The sequence below is a fragment of the Psittacula echo genome (assembly GCF_963264785.1).
Source record: "Psittacula echo genome assembly, chromosome: 1".
Classification (NCBI taxonomy): Eukaryota; Metazoa; Chordata; class Aves; order Psittaciformes; family Psittacidae; genus Psittacula; species Psittacula echo.
Genome location: NC_137735.1, coordinates 16,397,416 through 16,415,037, shown reverse-complemented (window position 1 = coordinate 16,415,037; position 17,622 = coordinate 16,397,416). Strand labels below are relative to the sequence as shown.

Genomic DNA, 17,622 nt, shown 5'->3' with positions numbered 1-17,622 from the left:
CTTGCTATATGAGCATTCTTAATTGGTCATTTTCTCATGAGAGAAAAGTTCTTGGACTTCATTGATATTCACGTATTATTCTTCTTAACCCTGTTGTTGAGGGCATTACCTCTTTTGTTTTAATGAAAGTTGAGCAGAAGATGGAAATCTCACAAAAAGTATTTATTTGCTGACCTGCCCGAATCTGGGCACAGGAGATAGTGTGTGATGGATTGTGTGGAGTAGGAAAAAAATAGCATTATTTGCCTCTTGTAAAGTGATATAGCAAAGAGAACATAAATGAAGTAGCATTAAGGCAGCAAATAAGAAAGGAGATAACTGACTTTCAAAGACAACTTTACAAAAGGGAAGAAATACATAGGCTGGCTATACTTGTGAAAAGTGGATGGTTCGAGAGCATCTTAAGAACCTGAACGTGCACAAGTCCATGGGACCTGATGAAATCCATCCGCGGGTCCTGAAGGAGCTGGAGAATGAAGTTGCTAAGCCACTGTTCATCATATTTGAAAAATCATGGCAGTCAGGTGAAGTTCCCAATGACTGGAAAAAGGGAAATACAACCCCCATTTTCAAGAAGGGGAAAATGGATGACCCAGGGAATTACAGACCAGTCAGTCTCACCTCTGTGCCTGGCAAAATCTTGGAGCAGATTCTCCCGGAAGGCATGCTAAGGCACATGAAAGACAACAAGGTGATTGGTGACAGCCAGCATGGCTTCACTAAGGGGAGATCCTACCCTGACCAATTTGGTGGCCTTCTATGATGGGGCTATGGAACTGATGGACAGGGGCAGAGCAGTTGACGTCACCTACCTGGACTTGTGCAAAGTGTTCAACACTGCCCCGCATGACATCCTTGTTTCTAAATTGGAGAGACATCAATTTGATAGGTGGACCACTCGGTGGATAAAGAACTGGCTGGATGGCCGCACACAAAGAGTTGTGGTCAATGGCTCGATGTCCAGCTGGAGACCAGTAATGAGTGGTGTCCCTCAGGGATCAGTGTTGGGACCGGTCTTGTTCAACATCTTTGTCAGTGACATGGACAGTGGGATTCAGAGCAGCCCTGCGGAGAAGGACTTGGAGGTGTTGGCTGATAAGAAAATTAACATGAACCGGCAGTGTGTGCTCGCAGCCCAGAAAGCCAACTGTATCCTGGGCTGCATCAAAAGGAGCGTGACCAGCAGGTCGAAGGTGATCCTGCCTCTCTGCTCTCGTGAGACCTCACTTGGAGTACTGTGTGCAGTTCTGGGGTTCTCAACATAAAAGGGACATGGAACTGTTGGAACAAGCCCAGAGGAGGTCCACGAGGATGATCAGGGGACTGGAGCACCTCCCGTATGAAGACAGGCTGAGAGAGTTGGGGCTGTTCAGCCTGGAGAAGAGAAGGCTGCAAGGAGACCTCATAGCAGCCTTTCAGTATCTAAAGGGGGCCTATAAGGATGCTGGGGAGGGACTCTTTGTTAGGGTCTGTAGTGATAGGACAAGGGGTAACGGGTTCAAACTTAAACAGGGGAAGTTTAGATTGGATATAAGGAGGAAGTTCTTTACTGAGAGGGTGGTGAGGCACTGGAATAGGTTGCCCAGGGAGGTTGTGAATGCTCCATCCCTGGTGGTGTTCAAGGCCAGGTTGGACAGAACCTTGGGTGACATGGTTCAGTGAGAGGTGTCCCTGCCCATGGCAGGGGGTTTGGAACCTGATGATCTTAAGGTCATTTCCAACCCTAGCTATTCTATGATTCTATGAAAATTCTGAGCTATGGAGGAGGTAGCTGGGGTAAGCAATAACAGGAGACTTTAGAAAAAGCCTCAAGTTTTTGACTTGAGAGAAATCCAAAGTGGAGAAGCCTTCTCTGTTACATGCACCACTGGTCTGTATTGCAAGCATTGCAAACTTTCCGAAAACTTGAGAGAAAACATAATTTTAACAAAAGACATTTATTTTTCAAAGTCAAGAGAATGGAAACAGTGGGACAAAAAAGACTATGACCAAAACAAGTCAGGTCTTTTACCACAATGTTGTCAGCCTTAACTATGAGTATTTAACCAGATGTTAAGTAATATCATCAATGTCTGTGATCTTTAAAAACTGGAATAAACTTCACCACTCCACATTGAACAATAAACTGTAATACATTAGAAACCCCTAAATTTATTTGCAACTCATGGATGAAAAAGACCAATATTACTTTGCCAGGCTGCCCTGTTTTGGTGACTGAATTAGTCACAAAGTCCCATAGCCAAAAAATCAGCCCTACATGATTTTATTTATTTTTCTAAAGCCAGCACTTGTACTCAGTAAGTCAAACACAGGCCAGCTTTTCTACCACAAGTTCAAGCTGTTACAAAAGCAGCAGAAGCAGAAGCTTCCCAGCTGTTCCAAGGTGTATCACATCCAGCAACAGCACACCCTTGTTTAGCCAAAGGTGTAAGGAACTCCATGAGCAGAAGTAGAGAAGTTTGGATTCTGAATTCTGGAGATGGCTGCAACTTGCATGTCACTTTTCAGTGCAATTGGACTCGAGGTATTTATAAAGTGCAGAATGAAGGAGGTGTGCAGAGCTCTCTGGGGAATGGTACAGGGTGAAAGGTTATAGGGCCATGAGGCCTTATTAAATGGCACCCAACCCAGTTTTCTTACCACATGGTTTAGCCTTCTAACCACAAAGTAGGTTTGGAAAAGGATGTATGTAGATGGTATACGAGTCGTGTATTTCACCACTAGTTCACTGCTGTTCAGAGAAAGCAGGTTATGTTGGTACCATTTGTTAAAGCAAATTTTGTGAAAGCAGGAACATCACGGCACATACAGGTTCAAGAGCTTAATTTCCAATCTCTGACACCCCTCTTCAATCTCCACCCTGCTCTTCTCTTTCTGAGCACCTGTAAATGGCAGTGTGTTTACTTTGCTACATGCAGTGGAAGATTCAAAAGATCTGCAAAATGTCACACCTCTCCTACACTAACCTTAGATATTCCTGTCCTACAACTCAATAATTTCAAAGCATCTGTTATTGCAACATCTGGCTCCTTTTAAGACTTTTCTTACCAGTCAATCTCAAATGTAGCTTCTGACTCTGCCACTCAACTTATTGCCACTGCCTTCTTCAAGAAGTCTGAAAATAGTAACATAAAAGGAAACGCCACTCTGCAAATGTACACAATGTGCACAGTACATGAGCTCTGAGATTCAGCATGAAACGTATCACTGCACTCACTGAAGTTTAGCAAATGTATACATAATAAAATATAAGCGATATATGCATTGTCTGTGTATGTAAAACATGCACTTTATTCTGCACCCAGAGTGCAACGTTTCAGACCAGCTGAATATGCTAAACAAATAGCTCCACCTAGTTTCTAAATAATGTTATTTCTTAATTCACACTGATTATGTATTATTCGAATAAAACTGAAGGTGAACAACAAATTAAAGTAGAAAATATTTAAAAAAATTCACTAATGTGGGGTTGTCTCAACTGGACTTCTCCCCTTTCTCCACGCAAGCTTCCAAACCAGAGCTATACACCACAAATTCTTTCAACCAGCAGTTCCTCCTCCTCACTATAAATGCACTTCCCTGGCAAAGAGTGAATCTGCCAGACTTCATCAGTGTTAGAGGCAAATTTAGGCACACTTAGGTCCAATGATTTTGAACTAACTTTTGAATCTCCCAGTTTCAGCTCAGCATGGGTAACAGACATCTCCACTTTCTATTCAGGTCTTCCTTTTCTCTTCCATTTCCTTTCAGATTCATCTCTGTGCAGGTAGCTGTATGTCTTTCAAGCTGTACCCTTTTCCAATTCAAGATACATCTAAGTCTCTAAAGTTGCTGAGTTTGCCTTTTTTTTTTTTTTTTTTTTACATTATTTTGTTAAGATACAGCACTTTCCATTTGTTCATGTAACTATAATTGTTACAAGAGCTTTCAAAAGTTGGATTCTGAATTCAACTGCAGCAACCACTCAACTGGACTGCAGACAGTCTCCTGAATTCCAGCCAGCACATTTTTGATAGCTTTAACAAGATTCATCCTATTACTAGCCAGGTTTCTTTTGCTCTTCTAGATGGCCATTTCAAAACCTCACTAAGTGGTTAGAAACTTTTCTCTAAATTCAAGGCTAAATTTATTCTTAAACAACTTCTGCCCTGTGATCTACTCAATGATATTTGCATCACAAACTTGTTCTTACACCCTTGGATCATTTTTAGTTATTGTTATTCAATATGTCCTCCGGCTTTGAAAGCTCATTTCTACAGTATAGTGCATAGGAAGTCTTAGATGCAAATATCTACTGTACCATCTATCCATTACTGTAAACTGGTGTGCTTTCACATGCAAAACTTCAATCTGAGTAGCATCATTAAAACCAGATGCTTTCCAGGCTGGTTTTGCTTTGGGCTAGTGATATACAGTGCACGGCATCGCTTACCTTACTGCATGTTTAGCAGCTAAGAGCCACCTTCTTTGCTAGCTCTCATTCACTCATCTTCAATGGACTCCTCAAAGCCAACCTGTGGAAACAGAAGGATATAATGCTCTATAACATATTCTTATTCAACCTTGAATTTCATCCCAAGCTGAATATCTGTTTCTTTATGTTACAGAGAGGAGAAGAAATTCACAGGCTGGCTGCTATCTCATGTTGCTTTCCCATAGTGATATGAAAGCTAACTTGGTATTTTCTCTAGGGAGTTTTGAAGAGGGGCTGCCTGGTGGATCTGTTCATCATAGGAAGGAACTGATTAATGGAACTATTAATGGATGCTTATAGAAATTTCCTTCTCGTAAATGTTCATGGAGAATGACTTCACCCCTCTATCCAGAGTGGCCAAGCTTGGAACTCCTCTCCGATGACTGCATTAACAGAAATATTGCCAAAGTATTTTCTTTGTTTTTTCCCTACTATTGGTTTGGTATGGACTGACTATGTAAGAATAGAAAGAGGATTTTAATAAAACGTCCCCAGCGGGCTGCACAGGTCGTATTTAAAGGGCTTGATTTTCTAATCATATACCAGCAGGTCCCATTTACTGTCACAAGATGGCAGCATAGAATAAGAGATTACTGATAACAACGTTGTGTTTCATTTTTGATTCTATGCTATAAATGTTGAGTTTAGCAGTGAACAACATTAAACATTTTGCCTTTGGTGCTATATTTATTAAATATTTTACAAAAGCATAGTCACCTTTTTATTTCACATTCTCCTACAGAATTCTTTGGCTTTTCTTCACAGTGAGTCTTTCAAAGAGAAACCGTATTTAGAATCAGACAAGTGCGAACAATTTATATCCACATCAGAATTATAGCAGAGAGAGTGATAATTCAACTCTTGATAGAACTATTGTCGTGGTTTAAGCCCCGGCTGTAAATTAGAACCACGCAGTCTACTTCCCCCCCCCCCCACTCCCCAGAGGGATGGGGAGGAGAATCGAAAGAATGTAACTCCCACGGGTTGAGATAAGAACAGTCCAGTAACTCAGGTATAACACAAACCACTACTGCTGCCACCAATAATAATAATGATAAGAGAAATAACAAGGGAAGAAAATATGATACCGCTCGCCGGAAAAGAGCCCGACCGAAAAGAGGACGTGCCCTTCCGGGTAGCTCCCAGTTACATCCCCGGGCATGACGTGCTGTGGTATGGAATACCTCTTTGGCTAGTTTGGGTCAGGCGTCCTGTCCCTGCTTCCTCCCGGCCCCTCCTCCTCCCTGGCAGAGCATGAGACTCACAAAGTCCTTGGTCAGTCTAAACATCAGTGTTATCAGCTCTGTTTCGAGGCTAAAAGTCAAAAACACAGCACTGCACCAGCTACTAAGAAGGAGAAAAACTGACTGCTACTGCTGAACCCAGGACAACTATTCACTGACAACTATACAGATCTGATAGAAATCCACACTGAAAATAAAAATTACAGTGAAGTGAAAGATGCAGTTTTAAAAATCAAGGGATTAGTCATAAATACAAGCCTGGATGCATCCGTGACACAGAATAATGAACAGAGTTCTGATCTGAAGGTCCCTGAGGTCAACAGAGAGCTAAGAAATGCCATAATTTAAAAGAATATATGCTATCTCAGGTGTGCGCAGCCCCCACAGCATACTGGCTTAGTCCAAATGTCTCTCATAACTTACCTTGTCTTATCATCCCTGCAGAACCTGCAGGAGCCAAGCCACAGGTGGGATAGACTGCCCAGAGCATACTTTTCTCTTACACCAAATATTCACCCCAGAATGCTTTGACCTGTCTCGCACTGACCTCTGCAAGCTGTGGCCAGACTCAGTCTGTCAATACGACTAGCTGCACCCAGGTATTTTGGGAAGCCTTTTGGTTTTGCCTTGTTAGCCTAGCTGGGGCAAGTCTGTGGAATACAAAATATACTTAATTGCTGCCTGTTTCCACAATTCACAACGCTTTGTATTATTATTAAAAATGTTAATTACTGTTAACATAGATTGCTGGCTTGTTATCATTATTACAAGTATGACAGTTCAGTGGACTATATCACTAAAGATTCCAAAATGCCCATACAAAGCATGTATACTCGGACCTAATGGAATTTCTTCATCACAGAAATGATCAGTCTCTGCATTTTTTTTATTTTTTTTTTATTTTTTTTTTGTCCTTCAAAATGGCACAAATTCAGAACCTGCAAATTAGGAACAAGTAAGAGACTCACAGGCAATCTTCTCCTTCTGACTGCTGATGTAAAGAAAGCCACCAAGACCACATGGAAGCAGAAGCCCAGGTGAAGTCAGATGTTCTGGTACTGCCTCCAGTCTGGACAAGATTACAACAGCAGTGTGTGGCAGAACTCGGTGACTGCTGATAAGCGAGACATAAACAACCTCTGTCAGCTTGAAATCCTTTTCATCAAAGCTGCAAGAGGCAGCTAAAGCAGAAGATAGCAGAGAACTGAAGTGTGCCAGAGCTAGTTCTCTACTTGACCTAGCTCACTCACGGAACTGCTAACATGGAAAAGCAGCACACAGCCACTTTAGGGCCCTCTTTGTTTTTAAGGGGAGAACTCTTCTCCATTACTGGTAATTGCTCACTGTGTGACCCTTAAAAGATCTATTGTACTGGAATTCATAAAATCTATGCATGTTTTGGTTAAACAGATAACATAAGCTCGGTCATAGCTGATGAGAACTCTAATTAAGATGAGGCAGTATCCCGTCTCCAGCATCTTATCTTTAATCCCAGTTGATTTCTTGGGAGAAAAGAGCAAGAAATCCTGAAGTTTACCATGCTAGAATAAAAAGTGTTCCTGTAGGTAGATTCTTCTAACTCCCACCAGTTAAAATTTGGTTCATGGTCAAAATAAGGAAGATTAATCCTTACCACAGAAGTGAATCTTTGCCAATGCAATTCTGAGTATTTTAATCTTAATTTTCTATTTGAAGCTGTTGTGTACCATAGCTACATGGTGTTAAAAGAGCTTGTCTGTATCCCTATTTTGACTTAATTTCAGATGTGTAGATGGTCCCTATGCATTTCAGTAGATTTTTTTTAAATACAGTTATTTCTGGCAGGCATGATTACACAATCTTTAGAGGACAAAGTGAACCCTTACTAGCTTCTTTCTGAGTGATTATCTGACAATGACATGAATGAACTTAGATACCACCTTTCTCTTTAATTAGAAGGGGAATTAATGGTTCTTGTCAATTTATTGTAGCTATTTATGTGATTCTACAAAAAAAGCAAAAGTAAAATTTTCATGCAGATCCTTGTATTTTAAATCCACACTTAAGCTGAAGAACAATTAAAACCTGTTATCATTTTCAAGAATAAACGAGAGTCATTGCACTTTGGAGAATTTTAATATTCATCCATTTGCCTGTTAGATCAGCAACCTTCACATCCATCTTCTACTGAGGAAGAAATCCTCCTTGCTTGTAAAAAGCACCTTGTCCCTTCCCCTTTTTATATGAACTAACAAAATATGTATATTACAGTAACGATTTTGTTACCTTTCACAGCTATGTTCTTCATTCTTTTGTAGCTTACTCAATTTTAATTATTATCACTTGATATTTTTACTTGCATAATATCCAGTTTAGACTGGAAAATTCTTGGAGCAGAATCTTGGGCTTTATTTGTAGGGGAGATGCTATGAATTTCTGTGACAGTACATAAACAACTGCAAAATTTAAGAAAAGGAAATCCAGACATAAATCAGAGTTATGGTATTTTCCTTCCTGTTGTATTTCCTGTTTGGGGATTTCAGAGATATTAACAGAGGTTGCTGAATCAAGCATCACAGTTCTGTGAAGAGGTGGCATATACAATAGTATCATCATTTTATATATAGGGAAAAAGTGCTATGGAAATTACTTCTGGAATACAGAAAAAACATGTTGACTCCTCATGCGTTAATCATAAACTGTTTTACTCTCCTCATGTTTTAAATTATCATTTGTAAGTCTTCTACTTCAGAGAAATCCTTTACTTAGCTCCTCTAGCTGAGAAGCAGGCAGGCTTTTCATTTGTTCCAAATTGTTGAGATAGCTCTTTACTAAAATAGTCTACTTTTTGTTCTGTGCATTTAAGTTCTAGTTTGATTCAAACATCAACAAATTGATCCTTGGCAAACCAAGCTTTCCACTATATAATAGCATTTCCTCATTGAGCTAATTGCGTCACTATACTGGTCAAAATATTGCTTTTAAAGTAATTGGGGGCTTACATATCCATGTTCTTTATGCAAATTAAAATGAATAGCTATACTTAGTAAATGGCAAAACTGCTTGTTACAGCTGCTCCCAAGCTGAAAACCCACTGCCCACAAGAGAAACTTCAGTTGTTTACCCAGTTCTGAATTTAAGATTTTTAACTGTGTGTCCCCCAAATGACACTCCTCAGCCCATATCTAGAATTCTAAATTCATGTGGCACCCTTGCAAAAATGTTTGTCACCTCTAACTGCCTCTAACCCAGTAAGACACAGTGCTCTTGCTTTCTCAGTGCTGAATTATCTCAACTACTTCCTTGAAAGCTCACAGAAATCGGGCTTTGTTGCACAGAAAGAGCTGGCTCAGTATCAGTCTATTCCTTAACTTCCTAAACCTTCTAGCATCACAGTGTTTGCACGATCATTGCGAACAAATGGGAGGGTGTTCTTCTCTACCAGGACACCAGTTATTTTCCAGAGTGAAACATTCCACTCCTGGCTGTGCCTTCAGGACTATGATGCTGATCATGCAGCTGGTTCAGCCAGGCACTACACTCGCTCACCCAAGTTGGGCTAGAGATGTAAAACATTCAGGCAAAGTTTTAAATATTTGGCTGCTGAGGACAGTAACCAAACATGGCTAAAAAGGGAAGAACAGTATCTGCCATGGAGGCACACTGTAGAAAAGCAAGGGTGAACTGGCACTATGAGCAATCCTAACTCCCAGCATCAGAAGCCAGGAATATGCTGTGAGTAGGAAAGAGTAAATCAGAAGACACAGTACATCTGTGAATATTCATATCTTTTTTCTTTTTTCCTGTTAATTCTCAGGTATCACTTTATTAGTCCTGCTTGTCCATGGACTCCAATTCAAATGCATGCTTGTTCTTTGCAGACACATCAGGACATCTTATTGGATCTTTACTTTAACCATCTTACTGGAAATGCAAAATATTCCTATTAAACAAGATGTGCTTTGTATATTACCATAAAGTATGCTGCTTGTAATTAAGATGACAGTTCTGCTTTCATCCAAAGGGCAACACTCAGACATTCAACTGTTTTTATTTTAATTGATAACTCTCTTGATTTCAGTTCAAACAATCTCACTTAAGGAAAGGGAAGAATGATTGTTATGGATTGTGAAATATAGGAGTACTGAGAGGGAACTGAATGTGCCAGCTGGGAATATACAAAGGAGGGAGTGAGTCATGTAACTTCCAGTCATTTGGAAAGGGGTCATCCTAACTGGGCAGGGCTGCAATTATTAAAATTTATGTCTCAAACATTTATTCCTGGGTAGAATGAATAAGTGATCTGCTAGCAGATCATAATGATCATAAATGATCTGCTAGCAATGCTGTGATAAAGGTTCTGTCAGCGATTATAGGGATTTATAATACAGAACTAAAATAGTGCATCCTGGTCACTAAAATAACTCTAGAGTCAGACTTTGGATCAAGTTATTGTAATGAAGCAGCTGACTAATGCCCACAAAAATATCCACATGCATGGGAGTCATCCTGATGCAAGCTGGTTGGGTAACTGCTTGTCTAAGGCTCTTTTTGCTTACAAACATCACTATAGAACGTATGGGTACTGGGTTATGTGAACACATTTCTGTGAGCAAATGCTCTGAACAAACACATGAACATCAATGCATACCTGTGCAAGTTTTTTAGGCCAAAACAAGCCATTAGATTGTAAAGAAGCATATACTCTTAAGGCTGAGCTAGAAGTTAATCTAGTACTCCACAGTAACTCCCAGTAACAGAAATGCTGTCAGTACTTTAAACAAAATAGTGTTAAAGAGACATCATTTCCAGGACTTTTTCTTAGTCAGCTGCCATAATTAAAAATGTGCTTTCATATGGTTTTCCAAAAAGAAATACATTTCCTATTGTTTCAATTAAATTGATGGATTCTTTAACCATTTGATAGCTTCCCCAATACCTGTGTTGTGATATTCCAAATGTGAGCTCAGTGGCTGACATGGAATCTCAGCTTTTATCCTTGATGTCCCTCCGTGAGTTCTATCAGCTCTTAATGTGGCTTTGATGCATGTAACTTGTAAATTACAGGATCTCACAACAATAACAATTTGAAAATGGAAAGGAAAAACATGTTCAGTTAATGTTCTGCTACTTGATGTCTATGTAGGGCAGGTAGGGTTACTCTGCAGTAATATCTAGCATTTTCAGTGTAAGTGCCTTTCTTTATGACTTGCCACTGCTGACAGAGCAATCCCAAACACATTCCAGCGCATCTTGTTACTCATCAAAGTAGAACAATCCTCCTGAAGTTCCAAATGGTAATTGGATTTGTACAGAGCCTGCCAAATTAAAATTGCCTGTTTCAAAATCTAAAACTTGAGCAAAAAAAAGTACGGGAAATTTTGAGTTCCAGATGACAATGTACTCTTATCTCATCATACTACTATAGAAGGTCTGGTGCATGACATAAGAAATCATCCTTGTCAATGCTTAACTGTGCTATCAATAGACACAATTTGATATATTGTTAGACACAGTTTATAAATACATCAAAAATCTACATCTGCACACTAATACATAAAAGATTATGCAGACTATATTGAAGTTAATGAAATTAAATGAGTTAAATTTTACTCAAATGCTATTGTCATGCTTGACAACTACATTGTTAGAGTTCATAACAAAACCAGAACCCAGTCTCAATGGGTGACAATTATTAAAAAAACTTAATACTGAATCCTTGCCTGAAAGAGGCCAGCTGATTTTAGAATATTTCTACCATTAAAATGATACTTAGCTCCAGAAGTTGATCTTGATTTCAGTATTCTGTTGACATGTATATGTAAATAAACATTTGTGTGTGTTTATATCTATAAAAACAACATCTGTGTTCATGAACAGAAGTTCTGCATAAGGTTTTTCACCATTATTTTGTGCACAGTGATCTGCAGCATTGTTTAAATAGCAAGTAACAATTAAACAATATAACATTTTTTCTTTCAAACTTAAAATAATCCAAACTAGTCCCAACTTCATGAAAACTGCATGAGTCCACTAAGGGTCATGACATTATTTTGACACAAAATGACTGACGCTTTGGTCTCAAAGCCATTAGTTATATGTTTATAAGCAATACATTTCCTTTTCTATATATGCTATGGTTCATGTTTTTCACATGCAAGTGTAATTACAAAATGAGCCATAATTTCCAGAAACAGAAATCTAAACTAGGGGTCCCAAAACCTCTCAACTGATTCAGCTGGCCCTACAGGAGGCTTAACATTTTTTAAGAACACATTTTTACTGCCTAAAACCAGAAAAGCACTTACCCATATGTTTAAATCTAACACATTTGAATTATCTTCTGAGTAGAGATGCTTTCCAGAAGTGAGAGACTTAAGATCCTATCTAGAGATCTCACAATCTAATTTTAGGCACAAAGCTTGTATGCATGTATATATCTGCATAGTTTATCATAATAGAAATGTTCTTGCTGAGCTGAGATTTTCGACGGATTAAAATCAATAGGATGGATTACCACAACTCTGATTGCTAATGATTCTCAGAGATTTCCATCTCCACCTGAGTTTGGCATGACTGCAAATTCACATTGTAAATTCAGGCACAAACCCCAGGCCACTCGAAATCTGGGATACCACTGCTGCTCCCTGAACCTGAAAAATATGAAGAAATGGTAAACTGAAACTTACACATTCTGTCTGATCCTGGGAATTTCATTCTTAGGTACAGGAAACTCATGTTTAGGTGCTGAGACGCTATTACCTAAGTGCTTTTCTCTTCCCAGTTCATGACTTTTGGAACTTTCATAACCATTTTTTTCTCTGCATTTTCTCTACCGATTTCCTCCCACCTATTTCCCTCACACCTCATGTCTGGCTTAGCTCTTCTGAGGAAGCAGCTAAGGATGGAGTCAAAGGCAGATGCACCTTTGTAACACTTAAAACCATCTTGTCATGTATAGAGCCATCTTTAAATATTATGTAGTGTAGCTACTGATATGTAACAAGAAAAAAATGAGGAAAGAAGAGATTACAAAGCCTTTCTTATAGCACTTCCAAGACTGTGATAAAGTAACTTGGAATCAAAGAAATTTAGGAACCTTCCTTCTACCTTACTTACAAATGTGAAAGGCTCGAACCCTGTGGGAAATGCCCCATATATCACTGAGTTATGTTGATGCTGAAAAGACCATTTACTGCTTTTCTGACATAATAGGTGTCAGAGGTTCAGGTATCTGCACTCTAGTACAGGCAGCAGTTTAATTATTAGTTGTGGTATTTTGCTCAAGATATAAATCCTCGAGAAATCTTGACACTGAGAAATGGAGATCAGACCATGGGCAAGAAAAAAACTGTCACTAATGCTCACAGAAAAAGTACTGCCTTGATAAAAAATGTTCAAGATGTCTGATAGGGAAAGAGCTATAAAATAATACACTAGGGAAATTCTAGAAGTCTTAACAAAAATCAAAGAATATTACAAAACTTAAGGTAACATGAGCATGTTTTTTAAAACCTGTAATACTGAACTAACTGCCTGTACCTCTGCCCTTCAGTCCTCCTTGAACTATGGTTCCAAGATAACGCACCACATAAAAGTACCTCAAAAGAATTATTTCTCCCCAAAATTTCAAAAATGGCAGGTGTGGAAAATCATGTTGATTTTAACTGTGCAGCAGCTCCCCTCCTATATAATACAGTATCCAAAGCAAACAAATAATGGAAACGTACCAGGGAGAAGTCAAACCCGACTTTCCTGTACTGTAGTATTGCATAACAGTATTTGTAATTGCGTTATTCAAGGACATGCTGATGTTGAGTAATGCCCTTAGCTTACCTAGGATTCAACCTAACATTTAGTGAGCCTACAACTCCGGAAAATATCTGTAAACTCTAGCATTGTAAATTTTATATTGAGGTAAGGAAAAAAAATAATTACTAAATGAAACATGTAGGGTGCTAATGTCTATACAACAATTTCTTATATTGGTTATTTTTCATACATTAAGATTGTCCCATGCAAAAATTCATGTGCTGGTTAGATGTTGAACATAAAATGGAGGAAAAAATCTTTACATGGTTTTTCTCCTGTGGGCGTAAACAGATATTTTTAACTTCAGCTACCAAACAGAACTGACTGAGACAGAATTAGATTATACTTCCAACCAATACTTTGGTACCTTGCAAATATACAACAGCTGCGATTCTGGAAGATTTAGAACTAAGTTTGTTAATATCAGTTGTTGCTAAGAGATGCATTGCCTTTAGTAGAAGAATGAATATGCACCCGCATACTAAGTGGATCGATGAACTGAAAGCCACAAATCCAACACAAAATAATATGTTTATGTTACAAAAGTGCCTGAAAATATTTTATTACGGGGAAAAAATCAGCATTATTGCACTTTGGGTTCATCATGTGCTTTGTTGACTTTCCTCCTCAAAGAAAGTGTACTCAGTGATGGCATTGTTAAAAAGGAACAAGGACTGAAAATCACATTGAAGACTATAACCCAATATAATTCTTTCAGGAGACTCAAGAACTTAAACCATTAAGCAATAAATTTTTAGTGTCTAGTCTTTTTTGAATTATACTGGAAAGTCTAAAGAAGTTTGAGTCTTGCTGACAAAAAGCTTACAATGGAAGATACGCACCAGATGTTTTCACAGAGTTATGAGTATTGCAGTTGCTCATAACTGTTTCATACAGCTATGAGTGCTGCATTGTTATTATCATCACTATAGAACCTGACTCTTCTTTACTGCTGGTTAATGTATTCTCCAGTTTCACTTACCTCTGCTTGGTACAGTGCACTGAGTTTCAAGAGTTCTCTCCAGACTTCCTTCATATTTATTAACGTACGTCCATAACTTACTTCTTATATGAGTTATAGCTAGTGAATGCTCCATCCCTGGCAGTGTCCAAGGCCAGGCTGGGCAGGGCCTTAAGCAACCTGGACTAGTGGAAGGTGTCCTGGCCCACAGCAGGGGGTTTGGAACTAGATGATCTTGAGGTCCTTTCCAACCCATTCTATGACTCTATGAATCTATGATTTTATTGACAGATATTTGTTCCATGTTTATATTGCTCTCTAAAAAGAAGATCTTAGTTGACCTCTTCTTAGCACACTTCACTGAGACCACTATGTTAAGAGGGGAAATCTGAGTTGGTGGGGTTAAATTACATATATGGCAAGGTCTGAAAAGACAACCAAGGTCTGAAAAAGTTCAGCCAGCAAAAAAGCACTACAAAAAAATATTAACCATGATCTGAATCTTCTTCTTAATAACCGTTTGCTTGGTCTTGTGGGGAAAAAAAAAGAAAAAAAAGTTACCAAAAAAAAAGGAGTTTTAGACTATGGAAAAATGTTCTTTAGCAAAAGACCATCCTCACTAGGAGACAGAGTAGTTGCAGCAATAAGTACTTAGAGACTAAAGCACAACTGGACACAATATAAAAGCTTTAATACTTGACGGCGCCAGAATAAACTTTCCTGATATCAAATTAGCAAAAATCCCTCTGTGATGATTATGTATAAAACACATTTTAGGTATATAACCATTACTCTAGCATATGGAAGATTGAAGACAGAAAATTAAGTAGCTTACATAAAGCCCCAAAGATCAGCACTGCTGACATTTCTAATAAAATTCAAATAACTCTTACTTCCTTGTCTGTCTTCACTGCATGACTATCCTAATGATTTTTGTTGTTGTATGAATGAAACTGCTTTTTCTCCTTGGAGACAGGCATTACTTTGAACCAACCCTCCTCTTTCCCCCTCCCCCCACCTGCTAATGATCTCTTGGGAGAAAAAAAGCAGAAATCCAGCTGTGGTAACATAGGGCTGTGTCTTGCTCTAAGGAAACCGCTTCAGGAAGAAGATTGGTGAATGGTTATGAAACTGCAAAGTGGATTCCAACATGCTGCAGAGTCATTCCGTAGCATGTCTCAAAGCAGATAAGCTATGGAAAGCAAAATACAGCTTCTCAACAGCAGATGGTCCCAGATAACTCCCAACAGCAGATATCATACTGAGCCGCTACTTCCTATATCAACACCACTAACATTTTTTTCACTAAACAACTTTTCCCCTCTGACTTGGCTAGATCAAGGACTCAAATATCTAAAAACTGGATTTTGCTGCAGTTGGGTTGACTTTCTGGAAGTGGCCACCAAGCCAAAATACCATGCTATAGTTGAAATACACAATTGCATGTGGAAAGGAATGCATTAAAATTCTGACTGACGGTGGGTTACAAATTCAATGTAAAGTACAGAAAAAAACATATAGAAAGACTATGGGTAAAAACTTGAGGGTAGCTGCTAAGTGTGCTTTTGAAGGTTCAAAAATATGAGCGAATTCTTAGCTGAATCATATTGCAGTCAAATTATTATCGTGCCTTCAGCTGAACTACTTCAAGCGGAGAACTGGAAGATCTTGTAAACTAAGCAAGGTTATCTTGGGTCAACTCGTGAATAGAAAGTGTCTGTGCTATCACAACTGCTGCCAGCAGTTCATTATATAGCATCTCAGTGAGCCTGAAGGAGAAATAACATAGCTGGTTGTTAGATGATGTTTGATGCTACAAACAACTTCTTTTGGGTAAGACTGATAACAAGGTTGTGACAGTCTGTTGTCCTTCAATATCATGCAGTGCATCTTACCAATGGATATAGCTTTTATACACAGTTGGAAGGAGAGAAGCAGAGTATCTCTGAGGATGTCATGCACCTTTGCATGGACTGCTACAGGACTCCAGCTGGGGGAATTTTTCAGCTCTTTTTGGAGCTCTTAGTTCTGCATCCTGTTTTTCCCACAGCTTTTTACATCTGCAGAGAAAACATGGGAGAAGAAAGCCCAAGCTAATGATGTGTAGTAGCTATAGCTGTTAGCTCCTGATATGGTACTCAATACACATTATGAGTGCCTGTAAAAAGCGCTTCATTGCCTGGATGTCAAGACCTGGATGAATCCTACCAGATTTTAGGCATTTAGAACCACTAAAATGGGCACCTCCAGTCTATCCAAAGCCTGAAATGCTCTTTGAGACAACTGTACGAGAAACTCATAGAGGAAAACTACTATGGCTTCCAAAGAAAGAATAAAGCACTCTTTGTGTTCCCAGGACAAATGGCTAAATATTAAGCTGACTGAATCTGGCCTTTGAATGTACGATAAGAACATGAGAACTGAATGTGTGTACTTCAAATTCAGGCCAGATATTTTGTCCTTGTGCCCACGTGAATTTCCCCTGCAAACAAGTGCTTTACTGTTATCTTGAGCTTCCTGCTTTTTACATTCATGTTTACTCTTGCATAAATTATAAGCTCTTTGAGACAGGAACAATTATTTTTCACTAGTATGGCCTCTGATAAGCCTTACCACTGCCAATACCATGCTGCCAGTAACTAACAGCATTTCCAGCCTCAGCACTTCACAAGCCGCAAGACTTCAGACACTGGTTCTTGGGCTGGTGGGGCCTGCTGACCTCTGTGGGCTCCTTGAGCAATGTCACCTGCTCTCCGGTGCCCAGTGGAGTATAGTGAGCTCTGTATGAGCCAGATGGCTACTGCAGCACCTGCCTACATGCAGGTGAGCCTGGTGCTTCGACTTCTCCCAGAGGCCTCTTCCCCAAGAGCTACACATACCTTGGAGTGCGGGCCTGTAACCTCAAGTGGCCAGTCTCGCTCATTGAAATCCTCTTGGCTTTAGAGTTAATAATTCATCTCGTTTTCCATTTTCAAACAAGGTCTTTATTTGCGCAACGTAGATTAAACACGTTATTTGCAACTGTTTTGAACCACTGTTTCCCAGCCCATTGTAGTGGGTGAAACCATGGGCATGACACATGTTTCTTGTAACAGCAGAAGGCCCACTGTATCTCTCCCCTAACACAGACATCTTCCTTTGTACCTAGCAGC

General features: G+C 39.2%; 1 long non-coding RNA gene across 1 annotated transcript; it reads right to left on the bottom strand.

Moving 5' to 3' along the window:
- Nucleotides 1-147: 147 nt before the first annotated feature.
- LOC308231540 lies at nt 148-17,508 on the bottom strand. Its single transcript, XR_013958701.1, has 7 exons — nt 17,350-17,508; nt 16,366-16,530; nt 14,492-16,239; nt 6,687-12,350; nt 4,433-4,514; nt 813-1,065; nt 148-667 (listed from the first exon to the last, which is right to left on the bottom strand). It is a non-coding gene; the product is annotated as an uncharacterized lncRNA (long non-coding RNA).
- Between the last annotated feature and the right edge of the window lie 114 nt (nt 17,509-17,622).